Source organism: Rousettus aegyptiacus, unplaced genomic scaffold, assembly GCF_014176215.1.
Source record: "Rousettus aegyptiacus isolate mRouAeg1 unplaced genomic scaffold, mRouAeg1.p scaffold_m13_p_5, whole genome shotgun sequence".
Lineage (NCBI taxonomy): Eukaryota > Metazoa > Chordata > Mammalia > Chiroptera > Pteropodidae > Rousettus > Rousettus aegyptiacus.
In genome coordinates, this window is record NW_023416308.1 from 103,497,303 (window position 1) to 103,524,822 (window position 27,520).

Genomic DNA, 27,520 nt, shown 5'->3' on the forward strand with positions numbered 1-27,520 from the left:
AAATTTCTGCTGTTTTAGTTTTATTGTTATTATACAAAGTTTAAAGAACTACTCTGATTTAGGACCTTATCCCCTCTCAATATTATAATACTACAGTCTCAAGTTTCTTTGGTTGCAAATGACGGAGAAACCTAATTTTTATGTGTGAGCCTAGATGATACCATATGGAGTTTAACTCTAAATTGCTAACCCACAGATTATGAGCAAATGAACATTTGTTGTTTGAAAACACAAAGGTTTGAGTGGAAACACACACACACACACACACACAATCTATTGATTAACCCAAAGGAAAAGCAAGTAAATAGGACAAAATAAGTGCAAATATGTTAGAAATAAATAAAATTTATAAAATATATGTTTGCAATAAATGTATATAAACTAAACCAACTAAAAGAAGAGGTCCAAGTTTGGATTAAACAATATAACTAGAGTTAGGATTATCTGAGCAAACTGGCAACTACTTATGAACTATTAGAATAACTGCTTTCAAAATTAAGAATCCTTACTAATACTTGAGATGCACCTAATACCAAAAGGCACAGAAAGATAAAATTTTAAATGATAGACCAAGATGAGTTAATGTAGGTTGAGTCACGATATGACATCAGGCCCAAAATAATTCTATTATGAAAAGAGAGGATTATGTTTCTGCAGATTTTATAAAATAACCAGAATTCCAGGAGGCCTACTGTACAATCCAAATAAATTCTTCCCATGGTGTGTTTTGTGCTATGTAGAAACAGTTTAAGGCTTAAGTAACAAGGGGAATGTCTCTGGGTACTGTGGCTGACTGAGACTTCAGAGACAGAAGCAAATGAACCCCTGTTAAATTATAATTCCTTTGGTTGGTCCAGTAAGAATACCGAGAACTCAGGGACTACAGTCTGCTTCCCCTCTTTTCTATAGATGGTGCCATGTTGTATTTCTTTATCAGGACTTATTCTTCCCTATTTATTCCTCATGCTGTAATGAAGATAAACTAATGAGAACAGATTCTGGAAGAAGAATAGGCAGGAGTCATCTCTCAGGAACATTATATTTAAATTCACATTATTGTGAGAGTGTTTTCATATGATTCACTGTTACAGCAAAATAGAAATGGGCAGTCATATTAATACCAAATTTTAGAGAAAATTAGATATATGAGATACATATGAAAAAAACTAGAAATTTACTCAATTTCATAAAGTTTTACTAAAATTCCATGGCTAAGATGACACTGGAATTTAAAATATTAAAAGCATTCTTTTTAAAATAGGAACAATAAATTGATACTAATGCTTTCACTACTCACCATATCATTGGACAACTTAGCCACTATATATAATAAGAAAAAATACTTTATAATTTTTGTAAAGGAAGACAATATATTATTTTTAATAGATTGCATTATCATCTACCTAGAAAGCATAAAATGATATGCAAAATTTTAGACTTTATAAGATGTTTTTAGTAAGGATATTGAATAAATAAAGGTTAATAAACACATATAAATTGCATTTTCATCTATCAGTAATGCTTGGTAAGAAAACTGATATGTATTTAATAGACGACACTTTTTAAAGCAATAGAAATAAAGTTTATAAAAATAAGAGAAAATATGTACTTAACATGGGATAACTTTAAAGCAAATAAAGTTAATCTTCATAAGAAGTATAGCAGATATACAGTCTTCTCCACTATTTCTAATTATTTTTTCCAGGCCCATAGGAGGATTATACTTTCCTAAATATGTAACTTACTTCGGCCAATGGAATATGACCAGCAGTGGTTTGTACCATTTCTAAGGAGAAACATTTAAGATTCAGTGTTTGCTTCTTCATATCCTTTCTCCCTTCCATCATAGACACTGAATCTTTCTGGAGAGATGGAAATGTCATAAATTAACAAAGCTTCTATATGTTCTACATCTTCAAATAACTACAATAAGCAGAACTAACTATTGTTTGAGGGAAAAAAAAAAGGTAATGTTGTTACTTAAATGGCTGGAAAATTTGGAGTATTTGTTATCCCAGCATAATCTAACTTCTAGCATGATAAACAAAATTCTTTTAGTCTTCCCAAGCCTCATTGAAAGATTTGCAATTTGTATTGAATGTTGCATAGACTAAGACTTCTATTAATCTATGCAATATCTTTTTAATTCATTTCAAATTCAGTGCACTTCAGTCACCATAACAACCAAGACTTTATTTACATCAGAAAATAAAAATTTCTTAGAGTGGGGCAATAGTGGAGAACACACTTCTCTTTAAAAGTCACATCAGCACATTTAATTTCTTAAAGGGGTATTTTGATGCACTGTAGCTTTGAGTTCAGCCCAAGAAGTATCCAGGTGAATTTTGGAACTCTCAATATCTTTGCAATTGAGACACATGAATCTTATATGAGAAAGATTGGAAAAGTAAAAACTGCATTTCTACTATGCTTTATTTATCACAAAGTGAAATATAAAGCAAAAAGGAACACAAAATACATCCAAATTACATTGAAATTTAATTTTATTTGAATTAGGTATTATCCTTATAGCAGCTTCTGACTAATAAAACAAAAGTAGCGGGAAAAGTATACCATAGACAGGTTTCAAGTTCTCTATGTCTTTAAGTTAGATAAAAGCAGTTCATTCCAATTTTGTTAGAATATTCTAGAGAGTGTGTGTGTGAAAGAGAGCAATCTGGCCTAAAATAGGGACACACATTTGTAAGACCCTAAACACTGACTTACATGTTTTGTAATTTAGTTGCATAAAATGAGGAAGCCTCAATATATGGTGTTTTCCATAATGATGCAAATGCCATTAATAATTGATCAACTACACCACCATTTGACTTTATATATTATGACTAACACAATTTATATGTCTTCTATGTAGACCACAGGGGCCTGATCCTGCGTGGGGATTGTGGTTGATACCACCCCAATTATGGCTGAATGGTGTAGAAAAATAATGAGTGTTAGAAAGTTAATCAAACTTTCTGCCAAAATTTAGAATAAATCTTCATTATATGGTTCTCTTCATCTATATGTCCCAGTTATGGGTTGGATTGTATCCTCCAAAAAGATATATTGCAGTACTAATTCCTAGTACCTCAAAATGTGACTTTATTTGGAAATAGGGTTGTTGCTGATATAAATACTTAAGATTAGGTTATGCTGGAGTAGGGTGGGCTACTGACTTGTCCTGAGAAGATGATGCGAAGTCAGAGGATGGAATGTCACGTGACTACAGAGACAGAGATTAGAGTTATGCAGCTGCAAGCCAAAAATGGCAAGGAACACTGGCAACAGCAAAAAACCAGGTCTAAATATTGGGTTTCCAAAGAGTTTCATGAATGTGAAATTCATAACAGAAATTAGTGCTTGAAAGATAAAATATATCAAACACATTTTTTGAGCGAATTTTCATTTTTTTTCTACTCTGGTACATAAGAACTTGTAAGTGTATTTTGGACTGTATTATTTCTTTGAAATAGAGCATCACATATGTAAAATTCTGATCTATTCTGCATTTTAATTATATGCCTGTTATTTTTGTGTCTATTATTTATGGAAGATCCACTGTGTATAAGGTATAGAGAGGGGAAGATAAGAACATTCTCATTTATCAAAGACCTTTTTGAAGATAGCTTTAAGGTAATATGTTTTTATTACTGATAGATGATTATCATTTTCCTAATTAGAGGCAAAGTGGACTACATATACAAAAACAGACCCATGAGTAGAAAAATATATTTTTCCTTTATCCAGTATTCTGAGAATATATTGTGAGACCATCATGAGACAATGTATGTACTTAACATTAAATAATAAGACCTCTCCTTCACAGAAAGAAGCTTGCAAGTGTGCATATATACATACACACACACATACACACACACATATATCCATATATGTAGCCATATGTATATAGATACATTCCAAAACAACCCAGTTTTTTCTAAATTATTTTCTAATGACTTATTTGTTTTTTTTTCCAGAAAAATAACTTATCTTTATTACTGTTGACTAACATATAGTTGTAATTTTATCACACCACAAAACCACTTTCACATTTTTTTTTCATTTTTCTCACTGAAAAATACAGCGAAGCGCCCTGAGTTTAGCTTAACCATAGGACAAGCTATTAGTTGGTAGTCTCAGAATTTAATCCCAAATATTCAAATTCCCTTGACAATATAAAGTAGAAAATTATCCCCAAAATGGACTGTTTGGACACAACTCTCAATGGGTCTCTTACATTTCTAAAGGTTTTATGTGAGCTTTTGTCCTGGGCTTCCCTCCTCCCGCCCCCCCCCCTCCCACACACACAGATGTTTGTATAACAGAAGCATTGGAGGATAGAGATGCTATCTTTCTTTTAGGCAGAAGGAAGATTTGTTTCCTGACCAGAATAATAAAGATAAAGTTTCCTTTCCAGGCAAACACTGGGCAGGTTTTCTAGCATTCCCTTTAAAAATTGGGGTTTCCTAAGCACAGCATTCTTCAGCTGTGACAAAAACGCACTGGATGTATAGCATATCTCTGGGTCTTTCTACCTCATCCCCATGGGACTTGTGGGGCCAAAAGCAACTAATATAAACATGAAGTGCATGCTTCCTATTCCACTGTGGGCAACAAAGTCTTTTGTCTCTGACTCGGGTATCCCAAGTCTTCTGCCAGAAGCCATGATACTTGTTAACTTGAAAATAGGATAAAATAATACAGTCTTTACAGTTCCTGTGAGGCACTATATACAGAAAGGTAGAAGAAATTCATCTCAGATGTCCTGTAGTTTCTAAATAAACTTCAGGAGAAAAAGAAAGTTATTCTATTAAAAGCAAAAGAATTGGTCTAAATTTTGTAAACTCTTGATCTAATCATTTAATTTCAAGAACTTTATTTTAAGGGAATTGAAGAATATATAAAAAGATATAAAGATTTTTTTTTTACAGTGCTGTTAAAAACACTGTTTCAGATGACTAACTTATCAAGGCATTAAGTGGGAGAATCCCTGAGGTACGCAAATTGTGCTCCATTTTCAAGGCTGGACTGAGATAAGCCACCTTCCAAGAGACTTTGATATAGCCATAAGATACTCTTTCTCATACTAACATTCCCAAGAATTAATCCTAATTCAGATCAAAGTTTTTAATCACCTATTGTGACACTCTTGTGTGTGTGTATAGTGAGGGGTGGGGGTGGGAATGTTATTATCTTTATCTTATTTAAAAAAGCAGTGTTTATCAGTACTTTCTAAAGTGAACACATATATTTTGTATTAACTAAGACAATTATCGTATACAACAAAAGAATAGAGATTGTCAAGATTTTAAGGGTTGGAAGTTTAAATGAGAGGAGAAAGCTTGGGAGAATCCCTGTGAGAAATGTACTAGTTATTTCTAGGACAACAGATACACTTTTAAAAGTGAGCAACGTGAAAGCCTACCGAAAGATAATAGCAAGAATTTCCTCAGAAACATTCAATGCCTAAGATTTGAGAGTCTAAAAATGGCATTACCAGGGCCCAGGAGTAGAAAGAAGAAAGCAGCAGAGTGTCAAGGAAATTAAAAATTTTGAAGAAGAAATAAGGTTATTGTTAAATTTTCTGAGTCCTTAACCCAAACTAGGAAAGTAGTGAAAACGGAGAAGGTCTAATGATTCTAATGATTGGAAACAACTGAAAAAAAAGACTGATTAATTGACATTTTATTGAGAATGAAGGATGGTCCAAGTAAAGAGGCAGAGCAAGAGTCCTGCAATTGTGGACATTGGCCACAAGTTGATATTTAAGAGTTTGAACTGTTGCAGAAAAAATAGATCCCCTAAGTATGGAGAGGTCTGAAGAACTATCGCTGGAGTTGGAGAATGCAAGAGAAAGGAGAGGGTTGAGAGAGGGCAGGGTGGGAAGGCAGAGGGGAGGGGAAGAGGGAAGAGGAAAGGAGAGAAGATGATGCATATTTTTCTAGGCATAACAGAATTCTTCATTCTGCTTTCTGTTTTATTTTTTGCCATTGTATCTACTCTATGGAAATAAAAGAAGAATCATAAGGTCATAGGAAATCTAAGTCAATACCTAGGCACTAGCTCTAATTTAGTCTGCTAGAAAAAAAAACCATAAAATGCAAGCACCTACTTTTTTCTCCCCAATGACCCTTGTGTTACTGGAGAAACCCATAAACCATGCAAATACAACTCTTGGTGACTGCAGCCAGATATTGTGAAGTTTATATACTCCAGTGGAGGAAGTGAAAATTTTAAGATTTTTATTGGATTAAAGGTGGGGATATGATTTGTACCTGCTAATTCAGTATTTTCCTAGTCCCATTTAGAACATAACTGAATTCAAATATATTTGCTGTTCTCAGAAAACATGTAAACAATATCAAAATCACTTACATAATAACAATTTTTTTTTTACTGATTTACTTACCTTACTATGTTGAATTCTTCCATAAACTTTAGAGCATTGTCCATGTGACCAAAAAAAAAAAAAAAAATCTCCGAGCAGATTTGCTCATTCATGGTCACACAGTGATAAAGCCATTTTGAATTGAATGATCAGTCAATATTTATGTTCCTAATTCCTACATTCTGCTACTTCAAGCAACTCTGACTTAGGATAAGATCTTTTAAAGAAAAGTCACACATATTAGGTCCAAATTCTAATTCCATTAAGTGCTAGGTAGTCACTATGAGCAAACTTACATATTCATTCATTCATTGTTTCGTTTTTTATTCACTCATTTATATACCAATTCCTTCATCCTTAAACTTTATATATCAAATAAGTTTTAAGCACCTATTATTTGCTTAAACATTTTTAACATTAGTTGACTACCCCAATCAACTAAATGGGGATGCTAGTATACACTTCATAGTATTTTCTTGAGTATAAACAATCCAGCATAATATACATTGAACACTGTAGCTAGCCCATAGTATATACTTAGTAAATGATAAATATTTTATAACAATTATTATTACACCATGTACTCCTTTGCATTAGTACATGTATCTGATAAAGTGACTGGAATTAACAGTTTTAAGTCTGGTTGGGAAGTTTCTTAATTCAGACAAATTGGAAAGGATTTAAGAAGCTATATATAATTGCCAGAAAAAAAAAGCGCCAAATGAAAGATGAAAAAAATCAGAAAATTCCCTGTAGGAGAAAAATCAATAGTTTAAGAATTTAACTCTTTATGAAAAAATTAGTTAGGAAACTAGTTCATTACAGAATATTTGAAAACTTTTACAAATACATATGTTTTACATGTTTTCCAAAGAATAAAATAGATTAATAGATAGTGTGCAAATGACAATTTATATATCTTAAATTAAAAATCATGGTATGTTAAAACATATTTTTACCTAGCTCTCATGTATAAACTCTTGAGAAGTCTCATTACAGTGTATGTGCATATATAATATATATATACATATATATAATATATACACATGCTGTATACTACTTTCGTAATTATTCTTGATTGTGTACATATCTTATTTAGATTTTTTTTAAAAAAATTCTCTGGGTTATTCTTTTTATGTCATGACTCAAAGTTTTTATTAGAGCATCTCTGTCCTAATATTCTCATTATAGACTATGTCTATAATGTAAATACCTTTAGATAAGGATATCATAAATGAGAATTATGTGCCTGTATAGAATTAATATTTTTTGTATGATTTAACCAGTACAGTTTTTATATGTGATCAAAGGAGAAATTCTACAGATTGTAGTCAATCTCTTTAAGTCTTGACTTTGTCGCACAATAGGTAATTTGTAAATTTGGAATTTTGCCAACAAGACTAGATCTAGCAATTAAGAAGTAAATAAACAAAGAAACGAACACTTGCCTTGAACTTCCTTTGACTCTTCTGTTCTTTCCAGTGCATTAGCGTACATGTCTCAGGGCTGAAAATGGAATTCAAAGATCAGTCTGACTTGCTCTATTGCTTATTATAAAAACCATCTCTTAGGCTTAGTACTTCAGTAAAAGCACCTACCTTCTTTTCCCTAGTCTCCTCCCTCCTCTCATGAAGAGTATTTTCAATTGAATGTTAAAAGGTTTTGGGTTGTAAACATCTATGATTCAATAATTATTTATTTTTAAAGGAATTATCAAGGATAAATATGTAAAAGTAAGGTTTTTTATCTCCAAAGAGGAGAGTTAACATTTTTTACATACTGAACAAGAGGTTATCAATCACTTACAAATATTCCTGGATATTAGAATTTCCATGTGTTTTTCACATGGTTATTATACATTTTCTATAATGAAATTTTATCTTAAAATATTCTAGATAACAGTATACTTCAAATCACCACCATTCTTCTAATTTCTTTTCCAGACTGTTCAACATTCGACTCTCTGATGATAACTCATTCCAAGAATACTCCTACAAAAACTTCTTAGCCTTCAGTATATATGTTGAAAATAATGACTCAAATAATTAAAATTAAACTCCTCATTCCAATTATTGTAACCTACTGTAAATGGAAAATCTTCACAAGTGATGGCACTACCAATCCTATCTGCTATTGGATTATCAATTACTAAAGATCTGTCTATGATAACAACAAAAAAAAATTTTGGATATCTATGAGAAATCTCTTTTTTCAAATAGAAATATAGAAATACCACCTGAAGTATATCTACAGTTGTATTTGACTCTAACAATGGCGTTTGGAAAAAAAGGATAACATGTTTAGGTTTATGTACTTCAGGGAGAGGAGCACTTGGATAGAGTGAGCTTGATTCGAAATGCTATGTTATCAATCGCAAGCCAGTGAAGTGTTTTTCCAAGAGTAATTTTTATTGTAGTTTGACTTCAGAGTGTTGAACCTGAACAGTGAAACTCAATGACTATGAAGCAATACCAGATGTTATTCATATGAGATTCTGATTAATGCTTACACTTCATTTAGAGGACCTTAAACATTGAGTTATTAAAATAGGAGGTTGTCAGCTTCAGAAGAGATTGATGGCTAGAATCAGAAAGATTTATGAGTTGGGTTTAAAGCAGTATATAGAACCTTTCTAGAATAGATTTTTCATGTTGGAAAATTATCAATTTATTTATTTATTATTATTCTACAAAATTTGCAATAGGTACCTACTTGAGGAATCTGGATAAAAATTGCATATATATCAAGGATATGTCAATATTGAATAAAATAAATGTTATAAGAAGAGCGGACTACTGAGATAGGTCACTTGCTGTTGGAACTAATGAACTAATAATTCTTGGGTCAGTTTCCATTTGAACTTAGCCTTCTAAGATTTGGTCTTTTAAGATTTAGTCACATAGGCCCAATACAAGAAAAGAATTACTAGATACACAATAATACGAGTAAGGAAAATTGCTGGCCAGAAATAGGATCTTAGGATATTTTTTAAGGTTTTAAGTATATGAGTTATGTAAAGCTTGGATTTAGAGAACAAGATGGTTAAAAGTGATGATGGAGCCAAGATCATAGAAGAATCTGAAAGACAGTTCAGATTTATTTCATTAAAAGTGGGGAACACTTAGTTATCTGAACAGAAGAAGACCACGTAAGGATCTAAGTTTTTTTCACTGAAAAATCCACTGTAGAAAAACAGATTCAATCTTATTGTTGATTTTGAAGATGGCTTTGAGTTTTGTGACAGCCACTGAGGGTAAGCATTCCAATTTATTTTAAAGCTACTGATCATGGCCTCTTTAGTATTAAGGCTGTTATAGTAAATAAAGTAAAATTCTAGAGTATACCAATTTTCATTATAATCATTAGAACTTGATTAATATTTTTGGATGAAGTTACAATGGAGTTGACCTGGAATTGCAGAACTCTTCTGTGAGCATTTAAAAATAAAATGTTAATAATACTTTGATACTAAAGTAATGCCTCTAGATATGATACAGCATATTTTTACTTTCATTGAGATGAGAAATTTATACTATGCAAATGCAACTATTGAAGAACTGACTTTTAAAATTTAAGAAAAAAACAACACCACAAAAACCAGATCCTGATTTAGTTTGCATTTTATTATATGGACTCTATCTAAGTGGTTTAAGTATCTCAACTGAGAAGTCAAAGTTAATATAAAAATATAAAATATATTTTATTTTCCCAGACTGAGTTTTGAAGTTAAACTGTATAATTCATGGCTTCAAACTAGGGAGGAATTGTCCAGTTTGCCTTCTACTATAAATAAAATGCTCCTAGCGTCAGTCCTGCCAAGTCCCTGCTTTCTGGCATTGAAAATAAGGGCCAGATGGCCACCCAGCATTATCAGCACCCCATGGAGACGAATAAGTGACGATTTGCTTGGTGATCAAGCTTAATTTAAAGTCTTTTAACCTTTGAAATCCAAGATATTATAGTGAAAGATTCAATCATTTTTTTTAAAGTGAAGTTACCTGTTCTGCCCCCAACCTTCCCCACTAGCACCAAATAAACACTCAAGCTTACATTGCTGAGGTATAAAAGCCTCTTTGCATGTCTTGGTTATAAATTCCTTTATTAATATACCCCAAATGAGAAAAATGCCACTCAGATCATAGGCAGGTAGATAAAATAGAGACTTTTGTGGCTCACTGGAGCAGATGAGATATCCCCTACATGAAGAAGTATTAAAAAATTGTTTCCTACATAGTCAATTGAGTTTTCAAAAGGTGTCAAGATAATTCAATGGAGAAAATGTGAATCTTTTCAAAAAATGGTATTAAAATAATCGGATAATCATATGCAGAAAACAAGCCTTGAGATACATGTATGTATGTATGTATGTATGCATGCATGCATGTATGCATGTATGTATGTATATGTATATATATATATATATGTTATGGGAACTCCATGGAACCAATACAAGGCATTAGTTTCTCTTTTTGGGAAATAGAGCAATCTCTCCTCTACCACAGATTTGAGCTTTCATGGTTTTAGTATATTAGTATAGAAAAAAATTTCATATACAATCTTTTATCTATATGATGTTTAATTTCCTTAAACGAGGAAATAATAATAATGTGTATTCTTTCCTCCAGGAGCAAGTGCACAGAAAGATTTATTATGTTCTACTGCCTCATATATGTACAAACTATTATGGCTAGAAAAGCAAGCCTTTCAGTAGCAAGATAATCTGTTCTCATAAATCACTGATGGGTTGAGGTTGTAAGATTGTGACAAACTCTGCTTTCCTATATTAGTTTTTGATAATGATCTCCCTCCTATTTGATCTACCTACTCATAAACAGTAAAGTTTATCATTGACCTTATTGTTTGTGGTGACCTCAAGAGCAACAAGAAATGCACGTATTCTTGTGAGAAGAGAGGCAACCAGGAGCCCCACAATTATTGGATGTTACGCCACTGCAGAGAATCAGCAATCATGCTTACTACTCTGCTTAGAATCCTCTTGGAACACATTTCAACTTTAAAATACACACACATTTTCTGAAAGCCCCACTGGAGATATCAGGGGAAGAAAAAGACAGAACTCTAGAGGTAGGTAAATTCTTTCTTTACAAAATTATTAAATTATTGATGTTTCATAGTGTGCTATTGCAAGTACAAACTTGTCTCTAAACTGGATAAAAAGAACATCACCTTCAAGCTTCCTCTCATTATTAATTAATTAATTCCTTTTTTGGTGACAGAAGTTAACGAAATCCAGTGTTTCAGGTGTACAATTTAACAGTAAGGCATATATATTCATTCTCTGTTCCCCTCCCATAGTTACATTTCTTTCTATCACCACATATTTGACTCCTTTTGCCCCATCTACCTCCCTCCTCCGCTTTCTCCCCACCCTCTGGTAACCACTAGTCTCATTATTATTAGATGTGTGTTGAACACCAACAGGGAGTGTTGATAGCTTTAATATCACCTTGAACCCTAATGTTAAAGAAGGTGGGGTGGGGTGGGTGGATGTGCGGGGACTAGCAGGTCCTTTATTCCCTAATGGAGTTAGATTGGTTCCTACTGAGAATTTGAAGGAAGTTTTCCCAGGTTGTATAATACATAAAAATGCTTTCTTGAGTGACCTAATCTTGAACTAACCTATGATACTAACAATCTAAGTGCCTATTCAGATTTAATGTACTTCTTCAGATAACTGTCTTTATGATACTGTCTCTTCCTAACTAAGTCTGTATCCCATTTATCTTTATAGCTAAAGCCATTTGACTCCTAAATCAAAGCCTTCTTTCCCCTAAAGTTCTTCCCAGTGATGTGTACCTACCAACTAAAGAGAAAAAACTCGCTTCCTCTTCACTATTGATGCAACTTGATGTTTTGCAAGACTAACACCACATGATAATTATTATGCTCTATTTTGTACATTCCATCTGAGATGCCGAATCCCAGTAGCATTTCATATATATATATATATATATATATATATATATATATATATATATATATATATAACCTCCAGGTACACCACTCTTTTTTATTTTCCTTAAACATATCATGTTTATTCTCACCTGTTTTCTTTTCCTAGAATCCTCTTTTTTTCAAAACTTTCAATATCCTATTTCTTTTTATTTTATGGGTCTTAGTTGTCATTTCTTCAGAGACTTCTAGGATCACTCAATCTAAAGGTAGGTACTCCATCCAGTCACTCTCTACAGCACAGTATCAATTCTTTCTCATCATAACACATACAAATGCTTGATTCTGCATATATATGTATGTTTTATTTTCTTCCCCGCCAAGCTCAACGGTATCTTCTATTAAAGTACGGACCTCATCAGTCTAGTCATACCTGTTGTCTAGTATCTAGAACAGTGCTTCTTATCCTATGGACATTTTATAAACATTTATTGATTAAGAGAGAAAAGGAATAAAGAAAGACTCTATGGAAATAAGATTTTATCTTGATAAACCCAATATTAGTGAGAGAGCGAATCACAGTGCTTAAAACATTTCTCACAGAAGAAACCATATTTACTTCTGCTTATAAGATAAATAGGAAGTTTTTGGCACAAAGCAATCTGGAGCTTAAAAATAAAGTATCTGTAAATCCTTCCTTTCACTAAAATTATAGTCTAATTGAGGAGATAAAGTATGTTAATAAATGACTATAATATAATGTGTTAAAAGAGAAATACAAGAAAAATCCATGGGATTTTAGCAATGGATGAATCCATCTCTGTTTGGATGCATCAGAGAGCTTGTGCAAGAAAGTATCAAAAATGTACTTTAAAAACAGTGTAAATGAAGGTGATTATAGCAATGATCCAAACAGAGAAAAGGGCAAACCTGGAGGGGAGATGGGCAAACTAGGACTAAAAGGCTTGGTTGTAAGAAGAATATGTATGCTATTGAAAGAAAGAATAAAAGTCTGACTCTAAATAGAATACTGGTAAATCTGAATTTACTGAGCATTAGAGGACCCAAAGCTATATATTCTACATATGCCTCAATTATTAATTTTACTTGATAGTAGTTAATTTAAAATATATATTGGAGAGAGATGCAATGTACATTTAACTATGCATTAAACATAAAAATATATTATGAAATTCACTCCCCCAAAAAAGTCTAGATCATGGAAATTACTTTAGGAGATGTTAATGGAAAACATTTTTGAAAAATAATACTATAGTAGCAGTCAGCAAATGTGCTTTTGGGTTAAATATGCCTTTCTTTATATGAGATTAAAGTTTTATTGGAATATATGCATGCTTCTTAATTACAATATTGTGAATGGATGCCTTTGCACCACAATTGCAGATTTTAACAGCTGTAACAGAGATCAGATGTATATTGAAAAACTTAGAATATTTACTATCTGGCACTTTAAAAAAATTTTTTTCTGTCCCCTGCTATAGGCAATGGTAAGCCACTTAATATTTCTAAGAGAGTGTAAAATATATCATAATAGCATTTTAAAATTTAATGTTACCAAAAAGTGTAATATGATATAAAGGTAAACCTATTCCAGAAGCAAGGCAACAGTTTAGGAAAAAATGAAATAGTCCAAGGCAATGTTTCAAGGATCTGGAAGGAAGTAGTGGCAACGGAGTGAAAAGTAGGGAATAGATATAAGAAATATTCTAGCAATAAAAAAAAAAAAATGCATAAAAATAAATGAATAATGGAATGGAGGAAAATCAAAGTTTGTTGAGTACCAGAGTCTAGATCCCTGAGAAGCCAACTTATGGTGGTCAAAGTAGGGAACTCAGAATACTATTTATGAGAAGGAAGGATGTAATTAATATGTTCGATTGGAAATTTCAGCAGGACACTATTGTGCACATATCCAATGAACATCCGCTTGAGCGGAAAAACAAAACTCAGAAGCAAAAATGGAAAAACAACAGTTTACTTTGATGTATTAATTATAACTCTGAAAATTTCTAAAAAAGAATTTGTATAACAATTTGGCTAGAGGTAGAAAATGAAACTAAATGTAAGGATGGGGGAAAGAAAAAAAAGCGGAGATAGATACCTACATTTATCTTTGACTCTTAATTTATTATCTGAATAGTGGGTCTGTTCACACCTTATCATGCTTCCAGGAGGTGATGTGCCTTTCACTGGGGTAGGCATAAACTACTAAATTGTAAATTAATCCAAGACATATTCATATCAAGGTATACCATTTTGGTGCTAAAAAATGCAAAAGACAATTTTTCATCTTAGACTCAAATGAATTGGTGACTTTCCTGGACACAAGGAACAGAATATTGTATCTCAGCATAGCACAGAAATGGAAGGAAGATGGAGCACTGAAAAAAAAGAAAAAATTTTTTCTACATTTAGCAAATAAACAGTAGATACTTTATAGAGCATACTGAAGAGAGAAGTTCTCCCTAGAAATTCACTGTAAGTAGAAGCGTTCACATCTTCCTCAGACAGAACAAGGGCTCTAAGAAAAAAGTCCAACCTGTCCCAGTGTGGACTGAGTGGTACAAGAATAATTGGAACACAAATAAGTGAAATCTGGAAGAAATGGAAACCAAACCAGAAAAGCGACATGTAACTAAAAAAATCTTCCTTTAACTACTCTGGTAATATTCTATCGGTTCCTTAAAAAAGAGGAACTAGAACTTTATGTCAGAAGTTGTGTAGGTATTTATAATTTGTTAAATATATTTAGAATCAATTCTAGAATTATATTTGTGTATTTCACATGGATTTAGTTGTCATCAGTTAAGCTTTTAGTTACCTTATATAATTATAAAGAAAGAAAAGCTCTAGTCAGTGAATTAGAGCTAACTGGAATGGGTTCAAATTGACAATTGAGCTGACGTTTATGCCGGAGGTGGGAGCCAGATGAATAATAGCCTCTCAGAACAGTCATTATGAAGATCATTTCCCTCTGTGTATGTTCAATGTTTCGTTAGCACAACCCCTCTTTCTCACCTCCATACTTAATTATACAAAGAAGTCTTCCACAAAGTGTTTAGGCATTTGAGTGTGAGGAAATGCAAAATTCATACTTGTGCACAGTATAGCAGTTGCCTGCAATAACAAGAAAATGCATGTGTTGAATTTGTTACCTTTTACAGACGTATTTCAGTTGATCCTTATATCACCCTCCTCACAAGGCACATATAGAATTATTACATTTCTATTTGAGAAAACAGAATGTCTGTTGGAAGAGAAAGACCAAGCCAAATGCCACACACAGATAGTAATCAAAATTTTTGTTTTGATGTCCTTTGAAGTATGTTTGTTGTCATTTGGTTTTGTCATATTTTATAGAGAAATAGGGTTAAAGGCAGAAAATAAAATTAAATTTAAGAATGGGGAAAGAAAAGAATGTGGAGATAGATACCTACATTTATCTTTGACTCTTTAATTTATTATCATATACCGTAACCATAACCATCTGTGGCACATTTCTCTAATATGTGTGACAGCATCTCATCTCTGGAAAGCAATAACCTATGGAAATGAGAGATGATAGATAAATAGATAGATAGATAGATAGATAGATAGATAGATAGATAGATAAATAGACAGACAGATATGATATATCTATATTTCCATAGGCGATGCTGATGCTCTGGAAAGACTGAAAGTAGTATTCACTTTAAGCACTAGTGTCAAATTTGTGAGCCCAGACAGTCAAGTGGGAGAATATCAGGTGAACATTCTAATTCTGACATGAAATATAGCTCTTATAGGGCATAACAGATCACAATTAGCTCAAAGTAAAAGACGTTGACCATGTACTACCTGTGGCCCATGAATAATAATCAGAATCCAAATTTTTACCTGTAGGTATACTATCCTAACCTGATGTTAGTCTTGATGTGAAGGTGTGTAAATGGATACATCCACTAGAATTATTATACTAGTTGCGAAAGTAGTAGCCTTTGGAGAAAGAAAAAAAAAATGAAGGGAAGATAAAAAGGAGTGAAATACGTACACTTCTAACTGTGGATATTTTCGAAGCAAGTAAAATTATCAGTCCTTTCCTTCCATTTCATTACTCAGTCCAAATGGCATCAAGCTAAGTTGAGTGAGAATTGCATACAGGAATGGAATTACCATGGCAACCAGCTTAAAATTTTGTTCCCCTGCTGAGAATTTAGCTCACTGGATAATACTTTGTTTTTACCTTTCTGGAAAATTAGATGGAAGGTAATTTTGGAACCACACATCAGCCATCTCTAGGTTCAAGCTATTACTCTGGTTAGTTTTCCTAAGGGTAAAGAATATGAATAATTTTATGTGCCCTACAACATAAAATAAAGAATTTGAGAAAACTAGAAATTCAGTCTATTATCATCTTTACATCACCAGTGTCTGGACAATATCCCAGATGCTGTTTGATAACCTATAGAAGGTCTTAGTTTTCAAGAAGCATGGCAGGAGGTGGTGAGCAAGAACACATGTAAATATATTAGAGAGAATGTAATCATGATATCAGAGAGAATGAGATGGTCTTCTGTTTCCAATGATACTGTGGAATAGATACCCCAACTGACACCTTACTGCAGTCATCTAAAATATTGAGACAAAAATAAAACTCTAAAAAATGCACTAATGTATATTTAAGTATTAATTTCATTGCCACAACTATCAAAACTAACAAAAATACATAAATAAAATTTAAAGATAAATTTAAAGATTTCAGAGAGCTGTGGATATAATGACCTCTAAAGGAACTAAATTGTAGAGAGCAATGATTCCTTCCTGGAGTAACAGAAATCTATTGCCACTGGGGGGAGGCGGGGCATGTGTTGACTTTGCACAATAATAATGAATTAGTCTGCCATAGGCAGAGGAATTCTGCTGGACAAAAGAGAAAAGAGTAGACTTTTAATGGCATTGAAAAAACTTGGAGTATATATAGTAAAAGAAAAAAAAATATATATATATATATTGCAGAGCATAAAGAGAGAACTAGCACTAGTTAGTAATGTTTACAACAGGTGTGAATAAACTAGTAGCTTCTTTAACAAAACAGAAATAGGTTTGCTAAATGCCTCTATCATTAATAGGTTATATTGTCATTACAAGTAATAATAAGTTTTAGAAGCCTATAGTTAAATTTAAATCTCTTTACCTCAGATGTGATTTTCTGTCAAAGGCGTCTCATATGAGTACACATCTTTAAAGTAGAAAAGATTATAAAAAGAATAGTATTGAAATTAGAGTATCAGCAGAAGAATGATGAGTTCTTTTTCTTATTCTCTCCTACTGCAGTAGTTAATTGGTATTCAGTCTTTTATAAGCCACATGAATGTCAAAACGTCTTTAATTTAGTCTAACAAATATATATCTTAAAGATGTAACTATAATAAATATATAAATATATAACCAAACTGAGTGTTAGAGAAAGGAAATCATATAGAGGTATATTCCCCCCAAAAAGTATAATTTTAAAAAGATACTTTTGTTTTCTTTTACTCACAAAATATCTTGCAAACTGTTAGCTACAACTTAGGTAACCATTATTAAATATTAAATAATTCATCCATAAGTCTAAAGGCTTATTCTTTTAGGAATATTTATTAGAATTGGCAATAAGCTCCCTCAAATGATTGAGTTATTCTTCTTTATTCTTTTTTTCCTACCCAAAGATCAAAATTCAATTTACATCCAGCACTATTTGAGCTTCTGTGTCATTCAGAAGACTAAATGCCAAGTTGAATGTACCACTTGGTAAAACAATTAGAAACCTACATTCAGGACCTACATTTCGTCTATGCCTCAAACCACAAATCTAATTTTTTGTTTAGTTGATTCATTGTGTCTTGATGACTGATCATTTATGATTATTAGTAAATGAGATTAGACTTACATGTTATGGATATGAATGCATTTCATGTGTTGTTTAAAGCTAACATTAATCAGTATCACAAGTTTTCAATGTTGTCATTAACTTGTGATTTAAAGCAAAAGAAGACCCTTGGATAATTTGGAATTCAATCTAGAAGATGCTTCATGATTTATGTTATTTAAATTAAATTTAGTCAGTATTGAAATATCTAATTACGTTCAACTCAAAAAGACATTCCTTTTTTATTCAATTTTGTTATTTTTTAAATTTTTTTCTCAATAGATCCAAGGACTTTAGTTTTCTATTTAACTCATTAAGAACATTTTAAGATAAATTATATCCCTAGATACTTATTCCCAGATAAATTATTAGCCAGCTTTGTATTTTTATAACCCTGACTTAATGGTCAAATCACTATCATTTGGTTATATCGCTACTGAAGCTACAAAAGCAAAAGAACAACAGAGAGAAGGAATAGTAACAAAAATTCTAAACTAAATGTTAGCTCCACACTTATCAATATTAATGATTCATGTATCTTGATATCAAGACATTATTCAACAGTTTCAGTGGGTTTCCACTATGTTGTATTCTAGGAAATGAGTTAGAAAATTAAAATAAAGGGTTTTGGAATAAATAAAATTCCAATGCATTTTTGAGATTTAACCTGAAGACTTTCAATTAGATAATCCATTAAAATATGTTTTTGTAAATCTTACCATATGATATTACTCCTTTATAACATTTAAAATAAATTATAATATATTATGATTGAAATTTCGATATTTTTGAGAATTCTTTAGAGAAGAGATATAAGTTTCTTGCCTGTTATATTTATAAATACAGATGCTTCTAGAATTATGATACGGTTACCTCCTGATAAACCCACAGTAAGTTGAAAATATCATTAAGTTGAAAATGCATTTAATACACCTCACCTCCTGAAGATCATCACTTAGCTTAGCCTACCTTACATGTGCTTGGAACATTTACATTAACCTGCAGTTGGGCAACATCATTTAACATAATGTATACGCTATAGAAAATCAGTTGTTTACCATATCGATCACAGGCCTGACTGGGAACTGCAGCTCACGTGAGGGTATCTATACAGCATATTGCTATCTTGGGAAGCAATCAAAATCCAAAGTACGGTTTATACTGAATACATATAGCTTTCATATTATTGTAAAGTTGAAACATTGTAAGTCAAATCATCATTAAGATGGAGACCATCTGTAAACACTGAATCGAATTACTTTTATGTTATTTCAGCACTAGGTGATATTTACTTCTACTTGAGATCTTGAACAGAACAAGAACTGGCTTCAAAGTCAAGCCACGACCATATAGAATCATAGAAACTCTGAGACAAACAAGCAGATTTTCTTTATTATCGCAGGATTGTATATTTTGCCACTGCCAAGCAAAGAGACTTTGCACATGCCAGTAGGATCCCTTTTCGTAATAGTGACCTTATGTGCTTTTGACATTCTTTTCCATTTGATGAAGGGTGCTACTTAAGTCAGTTTTGGAAGAAAAAAGCTTCATAAATAATAGCTTGACAAAAGATCGTCAGATCTAACATATCATGCTGTGATAATCAAATCCCCCTGGATTTGCATCATCCTTTGATTTAAAGTAGAGTGAATCCCAAACTCGAGTGCATATTATTTATCAAATTTTCCTTCTTCCATATGTTCCCTTTTTAAAGTGACTATTTTGTTTTTTGCTATCAAATTTAAACATTCTTTACATTTTTCCATTAACTGATACAAATGTAACCATATTTTATATCATATTCTGTACTAGGTATGTTTGTTTTAATGTTATCGATAATGCTCTTAGCTAATTATTACAAACCTGCTTTTACATATGAGTAAACTCAACCCTAAGTCACACATTTCCTGGGAGCACTCTCATCTCTCATTCAGGAAACTCCTATTTTGTGTAATCTCGGTGGAAAGTAATACAGAAATTCTTCACTCTCATGCTCGAGGTGAGCAAATCATGTGAGCTCCCTGTAAATCCAAGTCTTGCGTAGGGACATGGGGAGAACTGATAGACAATCACTGCAGTGGCAATGCCGGTATGCAGACTAGATCATCCTTCACTCTGGTTATAATTCTTGCTACACAAGTTTTCCCATCTCCCTTTTACTGTCCTCCTATTTAGATTGCGACTTCTTGTCCTCTGGACTATTAAGGATAAACTAGAGTTAATTTCTGAACTTGCAACAAACGTACCCTGGATGAAGCTAAGGCTCGCAGAGAGGTGCAGTAGTACCCTCATCCATGGGGAATATGTTCCAAGAACCCCAGTGGATGGCTGAAACCATGGTTAAGTACTGAATCTTATACGCACTGTTTTTTCCTATACATATGTACCTATGATAAAGTTTAATTTATACATTAGGCAGCATAAGATATCAACAAAAATAACCAAAAATGAAATAGAATAATTATAACAATATACTATAATAAAAGTTATGTGAATGTGGTCTCTGTCTCTCTCAAAATGTTTTATTGTGCTGTACATAGAGCATACACACACTGGACAAAGGGATGATTCATACCTGGGCAGGAAGGAGCCAGACAGTGCAAGGTTTCATCACACTAATTAGAATAGCACGAAATTAAACCTTATGGTTTATTTCTGGAATTTTCCATTGATTATTTCAGACCCCAGTTGACCACAGAGAACTGAAACCATGGACAGTGGAATCATGGATAATATAGACTACTGTATAATTGTTCCTGACATGCATGGGTGGTAATGGCAGAAGAAAATTATGCGGGTAGGCCAGTTCTAATACCAAACTAGTTCTCTTTCCCTTACATCAAAGTTTTATTATCCAGAAAGCTAGATTTTGTGTAAACCATTTTTAACTCAATAACTTCTTAACAGGGAAGGCTAGGTCTCCTAATAAGAATGTTGTATCTTTGTTTTTTTATTTAAACATTTTTTAGAAAACAAACAGAATTGATCGATATGGTATGTTTTAACTGTTATCTGTTTTCTCTTGTCAGGCCTAGAACCAAATTGATAATCTTGAAGTCATCAATAAATATAAAATTGAGAGAAGGTTTATCACAAAGTTAAGTAAAACTTTAGTAATGAATAAGTAAATTTTAATAATGTGAAGAAAGATAAGCTAACATACACATTAAAATACAGAGCTCTCTTTTATTTGGTGTATTTAATATGCACAAAGTAGAACACTATTTTTATTACTTGATCAAAGAAAATCTAAAAACATTTTCTATATACCTATATGTGGGTTTATCACTAGAGAACATAAATCTAAATTCCTGGAGGAAATTTTGATGAAAATACTTTCACCCTGAAGAATACAGAATGGGTTTTTGTTTGTTTAACTAGATAAATAAATACATACTAAAATTTATAAATTATAGAATTTTAATCATGTGAAATTACATGCAAAAGGATTTTATTTAGAGGCGTATGTTAGTTTCAATTGAGGTCAACTTAGTTTGAAATACCCACTGGCTATCTTTCAACAGTTCTAAGACTTTGGGTACATACAAATTTTAGCAACTTTAATGTTTTCCATTTCCTGTCCACTAAGTATTAATTTGATCACATCACAAACTCACACTTCATTAAAGACTTCTAAACTTATTCAAATTCAGCTAGCTTGCTCTATCCACACCATATTTCTTGATTTAAATAAATTCCTTTAAGGAGGGGATTGCCAAGTCTTTGATCTCACGCAAAATAAACACGGAAGTTTAATCTAGTACACACCGCCTAAGATTTTTGAATAAATAAATAAATTTTATAAAAAAGTATATATCAGCATCTCAAAGATCTGTAAGAATAAATCAGAATGAATCTTTTTAAATGACAATATTCATGATTCCGACTTCTTTTAGAAGTCCAGACTATATGACTATAAACAAAATTCTGTCCTAAATTTAGAAAACTTAAAAGTGAATTAAATCTAACCTGAAAATTTAAACTATAAATCGAGGCATAGGTTTGTTAAATTATTGCAATAAAATTCTAAAAGCAAGGTTTATAAATAGATGAATATGATCAATCAAATAAATACATAAATCAGATTTTTAAAACAAAATTGCATACTTTCCAATTGGCATAGTAATTAATTTAATTTTAAGGAACTTTATGTATAGTGCTATTACTTGTAGACGTAGTTTAATTCAATCGTTTCCAAAAATTGTTTTTTTGCAAAATTTATATGTCTAAAGCCTACATTTACTTAAAGTTTTAATTCTAGGAAAAAAAAATGACACTTTCCTCAAATATAAATGCACAACTATTTATTTAAACCAATGCACAGAGGATAATGGGTCAAATCAGTCCAGTTGCTGCCCTTACATTGTAGTGATTATAAACCACAGTGGTCAAAAATAGTTAATGTGGTTCTTATTGTGAAAAATTAAAGAACGCTACACAGTTATGAAAAGCCTCAGGATTTCTTTTACATTTAATGTCTCGAAGTTTGTTTTTACCCTAAGTTAAAGATTATAAAACACATTATAATTTGTTAGTCAACATCACATTTTAAATAATCTTTGTTTTATGCTTTGTTTAAAGTTTTATCAGATATATATAAATCACCTAAACTTCTCTAAAGCTGACTATTTTTTTTTCCTTTTTTAACAGCTAACTCACGTGTTTGCTAGTGAATAGGTCTAATTTGCAAATCTCCATAAGATTCACAAATTAGTCCATGTAAATACAAATTAATTATCAGTATCCATTAATTGCTCCAAAATATGTCACTTATTCTAGGGTACCGTTTCTCTATAGGCTGAAGAAGCATCATGGAATTATGTAAACTGTGAACAAAATAGTTTGAAAAGGTATATATTTGTGTTTAAGATGACTATGCCCTTTTGGAGCAGTAGACTAGCAATAACTGGTTGATACACTGAATCAAGAAACTTTCTTGGATGAGAAATAAGTTTTTTTTTCCCAAGACTATTTGTTCAAGTTGCTCATGCTCGAATTTTCATGTCTAACTTTCTTAAATTTGTGATGTACTAACAGATGTACTAACAGATATAAACTTTTCTTAGTCTCCTTCCAAATACCTAAGATTACCGGGGTAACTACGTGTTAGCTATACTCCACCTTACAACATGTCCCAATCCATACAACTGATTTTTTTCCTTCTAAGTTCTAAGACTGGAGTTTCTTACTGAATTCAACAGACAAGGCAAACTCAATGTCCTGCATCCTTGTTGCAATCTTTTTCTTTCCCACCTACTGTTAACTGGTGACATGACATAAATAATCGGTCATAATCCTTACATAATTATCTATCTTATGTTGCAGCTTATTCAACTATTATCTACAAATTAAACCCTCAAAGCTGAAGTAAACAGAGACATGTCCTGTGAGCACAGAAGAAAGAGAGAGCACTAGCAAGGACACACCATCACATGTTTTAGCTAATGGTGTCGGGAGCGGTGAAATCTAATCAGTTGTTTCATTTGTTGCCTTCCAAATATTCCAAATCCTTGTGAAATTTGTTACATCCTTTAGCTTTTTCTTATATATTTTGAAGAAATGAACATGGAAGATATATCACTTCCTTAGAGTAAAATTATATAAAAATTGATGAACAACTATGTGGCAAGATTTGGGGGAGGAAGGAGTGAAACAGAGGAGCAACCTAAAACAGTTATTCAGAATAAAAGGTGGTAAGTGGTAGATAAGATATATTGACACTTTCCATAAAGGCTTTGAAACTATTTGAAAGGGACAGGATTTAGATGCATGAGTATTTAAGCAAACATCATTTTTAGAATAATGCTTGGCAAACAGTCAACACTGTGTATGTGGGAGCTATTTGTAATATTCTTCTTATTATTATTACTATTCTTTTAATTCCTAAAGTCACCTCAGATACTGGACATGAGTGTTTGTTTGCCTTATTTTTTGGATATTTAAAAAAGGGGATGCCACAGAAAACTGGAGTTCCTCCTATTAAATTGGCAAATTATCCATTTAAACAAATTAATAATATATTATCTCAATTGGGAATAAAATTATGTAGTGAGTAAGAAAATTCATCCATATTAGAGTTGTAATCAGAGCTTTAAATCTCATGAGGTCTGTGTCTTATCGAAATAAATAAATACATAAGTAAAATATGTTCTCAGACCCTCAGTTTCTGTATCATAGGCCTATTATGAAAGCTAATTGGATTAACTTCATGAAATAGTTTTTATTCATGTATTCATTAAGAAGTAATTACTTTATGGTGGGTAGTATTCTAGGTATAGGAGATAAAATTATGAAAAAGATAGACAATGTCTTCCTCCACGGAGCTTCCGTTCTTGTGTTTATGGAAATAAATAAATAACTTTAAAAAATAAACAGTGTAATGACAAACTGTGGTGGTGTTAAGAAAATAAATAGGTTTAAGTGATAAAGAGTAGTGAGAATGTCACCTATAGCAACTCTGAGAGGCAGCATTGGAGCTGGGACTCGAAATGTGACTAAATGCCTTTCAAGGAGAAAAATAAAAATCGAAAAGACTCTGAACGTGAAACACATATGACATGTTCAAGGAACGACAAAAAAAAATAAGTAGCGCTGAAACGAAGTGAACAGCAGAGTAGGTAAGATAGATGTAAGCAGAAGGCAAAGCATATTTAAGCTTTGTATAAAATTTCACACATTTATTCTAAGTCCAAGGGACACTGTTGAAGGGCTTAATGTGAGTGGCGGGCAACATATCTGATTTTCTTTTTTAAAATCACTGGCTGCTATAAGGAGAAGGTCTTACCAAGAGACGAGCACAGAAGGACACTAGTTAGGAGCCCAGTACTGATGAGCCATGAAGTATTACTACAGATAAAGAAAACCTAAGGGAGTATATCTGTATTTTGGAGGTAGAACCAACAGGGAAAAATGAGAAGAAGAAAATAATCAAAGGTGACACAAAGTTTTTTTAACTTAAGGATCTCTATGGTTGATGGCGTCACTAAAAAAGAGTGGAGAACTCTGTGGAAGAAACAAGCTTTGCTTTATGTATATATATTATTCGAATAGGGGCTTGTGGGTTTGAAGACATAGACAGATTATATTTATGATGTTATACTTCAAAGAGAAGATGCGTGTGGCACTCTGGGAGAACTGAGGAATGCTGACACAGATTTCTAATAGTAAACTGCTAATTTTCCAAATATTGCAACTAAATAATATTGACAGAAGAAAGTGATTCAAATTGAACTCTGGAGTATCCCAAAATTTAGACCAACTGTAGAAAAGGAGGACCAAAAAAAAAAGGGAAACAAACAAACAAAAATATCTGATAAGAAAAACAGGAAATTGTAACATGCCAGAAACTAGGAGAAGAAAACAAATTTAGAAAGTATAAGGTAGAGGAGAGTGTAATGTAGAGTTTATGAGAACGGAATGTAACCAAAATGCCTGGGTTCTAATCCAATCTCCACCAACTACGTGGATGGTCATGAGAAAGTCACTTTCTTTGTGGTACTCAATTTTCTCTTCTGCAAAGTGTGATGATAGCCTTACTAACATCAGAATGTTGTTGTGAGAATTAAATGAACTAATATGTTTAAAGCTCTCAGAATGTGTTTGGTACACAGGAAGTTCAATATTAGAGTTTGCTTCTAAGGAAAATTTGGAGAATAATTTTAAGTGCCTGAGAGGTTGAGTTAAAGGAGAATCTGATTATTAAATTAACTATTGATTGTCCACACAATAGTTGCTGTTGCATTAATGTGGGTATTTCAGCCGAGTTGTTATAAGTCAAATTAAAGTGCATGAAAAAGTAAATCGGAGCTTATTAATTGTAAAATAAATAGTAAAAAAAATAATTAAGCTCTATGTAGATAATTCTGTTGAGAAGGGGTGTGTGTTGTGTGTGTGTGTGTGTGTGTGTGTGTGTGTGTAGGGAGGTGGTTGGATATGGGTTTAGAGATAGGATTATTGGAGATTTTTTGTTGCATGTTAAATATTAAAATAAAATGTGAATTTTGGAGTGAAGCCCTGAGGAAGAAAATAAAATGTCTATTACTTAATGGGCTTCAGTAAACCAAAACTCGTTTTCTCATCAACTCATTTTATTATCATTATCACACACACAAAAACAAACTTCATTGATTAAAGAAGTATACTTCCCACTACAAACACAAGAACTGAATTTATGCTACCTCAAGTTGAATGAGAAAGAATAGGTTAGCTCACATACCTCAATTCTATGAGTGAGAGGAGTAGCTTAAGTATGAATAAAAGTTCACAAATAATGAAATCAGATCCTTGTCTTTTCTTCCATTGCTCACACACACATACTCTCCAAGTGGTTAATATAATAATGGTGACCAATAGTCTAATATGCTTCTACCTTAGAGAACTTTGAGGGGGAAAATAACTAGTCTTTGTTAATATTTCAGGTAAACACCTTTGGAAACCTCTGACGCCCTGGCTTGAATCAGATATGCATCCTGAATCCTTAAAAGCAGCCAGGAACATAGAGAGTTTACATTAGTCAGCACTGTGTCAGTTTGGGGATTTAGGAGAGGTGGAGCCAAGTCCAAACTAAATGAATGGGACAAAACAATGACTTTCTTTTAGAAGGCAGAGGAGTGGTTTTCAAGGAGATACTAACAGATCAAAGAAAGCAAAGTAAAACGAAATGTGTCTATTCTAGTCATCCAAAAAAGTTCATTGTCTCAGTTGTACTTTCGTGTCCTCTTCAGCTTGGTCTATGATCTCTTTTTGTCCTTTCTTATACTGACTAGAGGACATGTCACCGTACTCTGCGCACATATTTTATTCCAATTATATATTTCTAGGGCTTTACTTCCTTGACTGCGAATCATTATGCATTTGAATTCTCTTTCAGCCTTTCTTAAACAGTGTTTTTTTTTCTCCCCTTAATTATCCTCTTTCTTTTTGTTTCATTCTGCAGTTGCTGCATTTCTTTCCACTCAATAATTACCCTCTTTTGGGATCGATTCCAGTGAGGTTATATTCATTATGTTCCTTGTTTCTCCCTCTTGGCTGCTGGCTTCCTACCTCCTACCACATTTTTCTGTGGACTACTTAGTCCTAAGGAGAGGTATCAGATCACATCCCATAATTTCCTGGTCAATAATTTCCCTGGAACAGTGGATTCTTCCCTCTATACAAGATATATGTTTTTGTTTGTGCTCCACCCCCAAATTATGCATTTCGAGTATGAAGATTCTGACTTCTCTGTTAAAGAGCTTCAAGGGAAGGAAACTCCCACACTCATTTTTAAGGGAAACTCTTACAGTAGAATAAAAATGTCCTTTAAA